Source organism: Pygoscelis adeliae, unplaced genomic scaffold (assembly GCF_000699105.1).
Source record: "Pygoscelis adeliae isolate BGI_AS28 unplaced genomic scaffold, ASM69910v1 Scaffold133, whole genome shotgun sequence".
NCBI classification, from domain to species: domain Eukaryota; kingdom Metazoa; phylum Chordata; class Aves; order Sphenisciformes; family Spheniscidae; genus Pygoscelis; species Pygoscelis adeliae.
Window position 1 is genome coordinate 307,107 of NW_008824475.1, and position 7,002 is coordinate 314,108.

At 40.9% G+C, this 7,002-nt stretch overlaps 1 protein-coding gene across 2 annotated transcripts in view; it reads right to left on the reverse strand.

The window, feature by feature from the left end:
- The window catches only part of TBC1D1 (TBC1 (tre-2/USP6, BUB2, cdc16) domain family, member 1), a 112,165-nt gene that overhangs the window by 103,701 nt on the left and 1,462 nt on the right, over nucleotides 1–7,002 (reverse strand). The window lies entirely within an intron of this gene.

Consider the following 7,002-nt stretch of genomic DNA (forward strand, 5'->3'; position numbering starts at 1 on the left):
CCTGTCCCTTCTGAAGAGTCTATAGCCATCCATTGCAGCACTCCAATCGTGAGAGTCACCCCACCATGTTTCTGTGATGGCGACTAAGTCATACCTCTCCCGCTGCACAATGGCTTCCAGCTCCTCCTGTTTGCCGCCCATGCTGCGTGCATTGGTGTAGATGCACTTGAGCTGGGCTATCGATTTCACCCCCAGCATTGGCATGCCACCCCCAGGCTCACCTCTAGTGAGCCTGGTTTTATCCCCTTCCCCCTTCGAACCTAGTTTAAAGCCCTCTCGATGAGCCCCGCCAATTCATGAGCTAGAATCCTTTTCCCCCTGTGAGACAGCTGAACTCCATCTGTCGCCAGCAGGCCCGGTGCCGTGTAAACCTCCCCATGATCAAAAAAGCCAAAATTCCTCCGATGGCACCAGCCCCTGAGCCACATGTTGATCAGGTGTGTTTTCCTGTTCCTTTCAGTATTCTTCCCTGCCACATGACAGTGCAGGGGGAATGTGCACAATGAAGTGCACATGACAGCACAAGTAACACACAGCTACTTTCAGTATTATTTAAGTTGAAAAATATGCTAACAATGTCATCTGATAACTATACTGTTGAAGTCACAATAAGAGTTCTTATTAGTCCTTCTGTAGCAGAAATTTCTGTATGATTTGGGATATTGAAGAAATCACAAGAAAATATAATTTTTTATGTTGCTGCCGCTGTAGGAGTGGGAATAGGCATCTCTTTTTACAAACCATGTGATTAATTTCATCTTCCTTGGGAAGACATTATCTCTGACTTTAAGTCAGGAAATGGCACTGGTATTGCACAAATGACTTCCTCCATGTGGCAACCACACATAAGGTTCAGCAAAATCACACAATATTTCTTGTAAAATGAGGGTGAACACAGGAGCACTCAGCTGAGCCAGGATGTCACAAAGTCACTCTAGGGTCTGACAAGAGCCCCATAAAGGCTTGGGATAATGCTGCTAGGGACAGGGTCATTGGCCACTAAAGCTCCCTGAAAGAAGAGTTCACATACATGAATCCTTTGAACAGATCCCAGGATAGAGCTGGTGTAGTCACAGTTATACTCTAGGCTCAGGATGAGCATAAAGTCTGACTAATTGTGAGAGTGTCCAAAAAACAGCTGGCTGTTTGCATCACATAGGACACTATTAAGATTTACACAGCTAAACTTCGACCTACTTTATATACCGGACTACATATGTGCACAAATATGTATTTGATTTTTCATTTGTTCTGTTGGATTTTTTTCCTTCTGTTTTTTACGTTAATTTCTCCAGCTAGCATTTGGGAGACAGGAGAGACTTCCTAAATCAAAAAGCAGGGCTAGCAGTTTGCAGTTACGTAGATTCCATCAAAAAAAACAAAAGTGCATATGAATAGGAGGCAGAAAACAGCCAAATTAAGCTCTCAGTTGCACTGAAATAAGTCCAGTTACCTCATTTTGTTTCAGTGGTTTATGCTTTTTGCAAAAGAAGAACCACATTTTAATCTCCCTAGACTCATCAAGCAGTAAAATGTAGTAGAAAAAGATCACCTCTAGCTTTAAAATTATCTTGCCTGAATTATTTTAAGAAGGGAAATAGTGCTATTAAAAATGAGATACTTATTGAGGCCATATCTTAAGAGTCTAATGTAAAAACAAGTTGTGTAAGAATCCTCAGTCACGAAGCTAAGCCTCACAACAACTGCTTTGGAGTTCACTGGACCTCCACCATTCCTTTTATAGATGAATAATGTGAAGTTCACTCACAAGATCAGCTCTGTGCAGCCTCACAGAGAGCTAAGTGTTGATTATCTGAAACCAGCTTCTCCAGCACATGATCAGATCACAAACACCATGTAACAAAGAGTACTGCATTCCAGGTAATACAGCATGATCTACTTAAGCACATAAGCTATTGTAACACATAAAAGTAGGTGAAGGTTGTTTAAAAACGTAGTAACTGTTAAAGTAATTGGTGGACCAAAAAAATGAAGACGTCTGACAAAAGAGAAATCGCTGTTGTAACCAAACAGCTCAGCAACAGGGCACGTGCTAAATTTTAGAAAGTGCCTCAGTGTAAGGAGATGGGGCTTATCTGTGTCTGCTATGGAGCAGATTTGGCACAAGCAAAGTCAATGAGCAGGCTCAGGTCTCAAGCAGATGTCCCGGTCCGCTGCAAGCATACGGGCATTGCAACTCTCATGGCAACATTCCTGCAGCTGCCAGAAGCCCAGTTCCTGGGCCAAAAGCTGTCCCTGATTTATGACACTACAGAACGAAGATTCAGAAGAAGCAAGCAGACTTGTGCATGTCTTGTGCAGCTGTGATCCTGCTTAAATCACGAGCAATATTTCTCTATAAAATAGAAAAGAACAGTTCTATCCAGTATTTTGCCATTATAGCATTAACAGCTCTGGTAAACACAAGCATGTATTACAGGCTGTTATGACAACTTGTGTCCAGACTCTTGGTAGGAAAAAAAAAAAAGAAGAACTAAACTTAACCCTTTCAAAATCTGAACTGAACTTTTTACATTTCTTCATATTCTAGTTCTGCATCGGTCATTGATAATGTCACAGAAATATTTCTCCTTACAAGACATCAGGCTCCAGTTTCTAGGCTCTCCCTCAAATCCTCTAAAACTCCAGTTCATATCACAGAAAGAAAAAAGGAGAAACTTTCAAACATTCTGAGCATCTGCTTCACTAAAAAAAAGGCGACAGTGCTGTCTGCTGACTTTTACTCAGCATGCAGGAATTTATTTTACCCTGGGACCAGGAAGAAGAGGTGGATGAGGCACTCTACAGACAGCTAGAAGTAGCCTCACATTCGCAGACCCTGGTCCTGATGAGGGACTTCAACCACCCAAGTATCTGCTGGAGGAACAACACAACCGAGCATAATCAATCCAGCAAGTTCCCAGAGGGCATCAATGACAACTTGCCAACCCAAGTGACAGAGGAGGTGATGAGGAGAGGTGCTCTGCTGGACCTCATACTTACTAACGTGGAAGGACTTGTTGGGGATATGAAGGTCAAAAGCAGCCTTGGCTGCAATGACCATGAGATGGTGGAGTTCAGGATCCTGAGAAGCCGGGCAAAAAGCAAGATCACAACCCTGGTCTTCAGAAGAGGAGATTTTGGTGTCTTCAGGGATCTACTTGAAGAAGTACCATGGAATAACGGCTCTGGAGGGAAGAAGGTCCAAGAAAGCTGGTTATTCAAAGACCACCTCCTTCAAGCTCAAGAGCAGTCCATCCAAATGACCAAGAAGTCAGCTAAAAATGCCTGCATGGATGAACAAGGAGCTCCTGGCAAAACTCAAACATAAAAAGGGAGAATACAGAGGGTGGAAGCAGGGACAGGTAACCTGAGAGGAATATATAGACACTGTCCAAGCACGCAGAGACATGGTTAGGAAAGCCGAAGTCCACCTAGAGTTGAATCTGGCAAGGGATGTCAAGGTAACAAGAAGGGCTTCCATAGCTACATAGGTGACAAAAGGAAGACTAGGGAAAATGTGGGCCTGCTGCTGAATGGAGCACAGGACATGGAAAAGGCTGAGGTACTGAATGCCCTCTTTGACTCAGACTTCTATGAAACCATTAAGTTTAGAACTGTTATTCTTTATTTACAATAAATATAAAAGTATAATAAAGGACAGTACAACCTTATCTTTCCTTAAATCTAAACTAGCCCAGGGCATTATCAGATAAACTAGTGACCAGTATTCCATTTGCCAGCCAAAACGTCCATCAAATAAGATTAAACATACCTAAGTAAAACAAATTATTTGATACACCAAAGAAAGATCAACATAATGGCACATGGAATTACTTTTCCAAACTGAAAATAAGAACAGAAATTACTCTTCCTCTGTAATGTTTTGGCTACTTTGTATCTGCTAGAGAGGGATATCCTGTGACAGTATGCCATTAGCTTCTCATTATCTAACTCTTTCATTCCTCGGAGTGAACGATGCGCTAAAGCAAGGTGTCCTACAGAAGGAGAGTGGTTCTGTGTTTGTAGAGAATGAGCTCATGAAGGAAACAGCACACCTCACCTACAGTTCCAAACTTTCAAACTACCACAACTCAAGTGTAGGACAAAAATGCCAATAATTTTTAATGTATATAGTTTTCAACTAAAACAATGATGTCAATAGCATCACATTTCTGTAGAACGTAAGCAAATGTCAGACCAGAGGCCACTGGGAAGATACATAGGCTGGTAGCATGTACGTTTTCATTTAAGCCATGGCACTCTTACAGCACTCAAGCACTCTGGCCAAGCTGTTCAACAAGGCTGCGTTCTTATGATGAAGGTACTATCCCGCAAGCACAGATTTACTGGAGAGTTTATTTTTCCTCAGCTTCCACCACCATTACACAACACAGTATGCATAATCCCCATCTATGACCTATCAGTACTCTTCATAAGCTCCCTGCAGGCAATATAATTGAATCCAGCTCCATTCCTGAGCACCTACAAAGAATATGCATTAATGCTTCAGCCCCACCCTCAGGCAGAAATTACTCAACCATGAGGCCTCATCAGAACCTCCACAGAATAAGGGTGAAGGGATAAGAAACTCCACTATCTGTAACTAGTGGAAACTTACTGAGGTTATACATGAAGAAGAAAGGAAGGCTCCAGATCCCATATCCGACAGATCTGCTTAGAAAGGGAACTCTAATCCATAAGAGAAGCTCTCCCTAGGCAGTATAAACCTGTCCTTTTAGTACTAAGTGGAGTGGAATGATCTCTATATGCACATGCTTGTTTTCAAGTAATGTGCCAAGGAGCAGTTTGCCAGGAAAGCTTCTCTCATCCTTCCCTACTTACTGCTATACCAGCAGGGAAAGTGAGCCGTATACTGCCGTGATGATGCAATGGAAATAATTATGTAAGATCCTACAGAGTGAAGACAAAGACCACAATAGGACACTGCCTTTTCTTTCGCTTCTGAAGAGGAGCAGAACAAAGAATTCCTTGCAAAGAATCCTGACATTATTTAGTATTAGTTACCTGTCTACTGATTTATTCTCTAAAGTGGATATGTTGGTAATGGAACAACAATGAACCTAACAGCCCTGTATTCATACCCAGGAAAAACATTGCATGTGTTCCCACACCCCCATCAATTCTAGATTTTAGCTAAATATTACTCAAGAAAAAAATCTTCTCCCATTAACAAAATGCTTTCATATTAAACAGTAAAATAATCCCTCACTAACCAAGCATATGTTCTCACTCAATTCGTATATATAAAGGAGTACAACTACAGTTAATGGACTGCTATTTGCAATGCTGATGCTAAAAGGCTGACCATTCCTGGTTTTCTGTACTTTCTACCACCTCCAGTGCTATTCCTCTGCCTGCGTGAAGATCAAGTTTCTTGTCTCCTCTTCAAAGGCCTTCACTGTTTAGTCTTCTACTCACCTGCTTTCATCTTAACATACGAATCTTCCTAGTCTACTTCTCCCACAAACATCCTTCTGCCCTCTTTTATTCTACTTATCCTGAGGTGGAGATATACTCAGAACTTATTTGCAAAGCCACAAAGTACCTTCTACTTCAAATCCTCAGTCAGACCTGACCTAATCTGAAAACTCTTTGTCAAATATAGCCCCACTACAGATTTATCTATGCAGATACAAAGAACTGTGGCTCTTGTAGTTTACAGTAATTAGTAACCGGTTGGGTTTTTTTCAAACAAAAATAGATGAAGTGCAATTATCACAAAAGTTTGGATGGCCAAGATTGCTGGGTGAAGAGTTGTTACGAACACGTAAACTCTGTGACTAAACCTATCTGGACCACTGTGTCTCTTTTACAGAGCTGAAGCAAATAGAAAAAAGAATCCTCAGGAGCAAGGGTGCCAGTACAGAAGTCTGCTGAGTCACACAGGCTGCAAAGGTCCAATTTCTAAAATTTGTTGCTTCTGAAGTTGAACATAAGCTGCAGCAATACAGTGCTGAATTCTTCATCCCAACTCACTCGTTTTTAACAAACAGCTCCCTCAATTTGTAACAGAGGTATACAGTACACTCCTATGCTTTCAAGTTGCGTATCTGCAAAACAGGTAACATCAGTTCACTCCTCTTGATAAATACACAGGCACCAATTAGCTAAAAGGCATTATATGACAATATTCAGGGCAGAGTAACAACACCCTATAAAGCATAAGGGCTTTACTTAAAAGGTCAGTTAATCAGAAATTACACTGAATTTAAGTAAAACAGGCAGGGCTTCACTTTAGAAGATAAGAACACTTGGCATTTCCATTATCATTTTGTTAAAACATAGGTCCACAAATGCTGATTAGATGTCTACCTCCTAATTAGAAACATAGCCTGCAAAAAAATCAAGAGAAACAACCCTTGCAATCAAGGCAAGTTAAGACACCAGGTGGAGGGTAGTTTTTGAAAGGACAGATAGCTGTGTGAATCTGGGGCTAAGTAGTTAAAATACGCATCAAAAAATTCTGGGTGTTGTCTCCAAAAACATGTAGACACAGCTGTAAATTTAACTAGTGACTTATTTTGTTCTCCTTCATTTCAAACATCTCTAGGAATTTGATCAAACATGAGGAAAAAGTACTTCAATCTTTTGTTGCAAAAGAAAATGTACTGGAGGTGATCGGTGCTGTGTACTCACCATAATCCTGTAAAATCACAAGCAAAACTAAGTGCATAAGCAAACTGCAAAATGCATTTACCAGCTTCTATTCAATGCCAAGTTCTGAAACATGTATTCCTTATTTCTGCTTACATACATAAATTTGGTATTCTACATTTTAACTTGACAGGATTTCTCACTTGATGCTTATGATTTACAACATATTTGCCTTCTAATACACCGGAACTGCCTTTTTATCTGGGGGGATTTAACTAAAGCTGTTTCCATATGTTTTGAGCTCTAAGCTTGAGACCACAGATTTGGAACTGTACAATGTTTTGCTATTGGGCAGGTTGGCATAAATCCCATGTGTGGTGTATA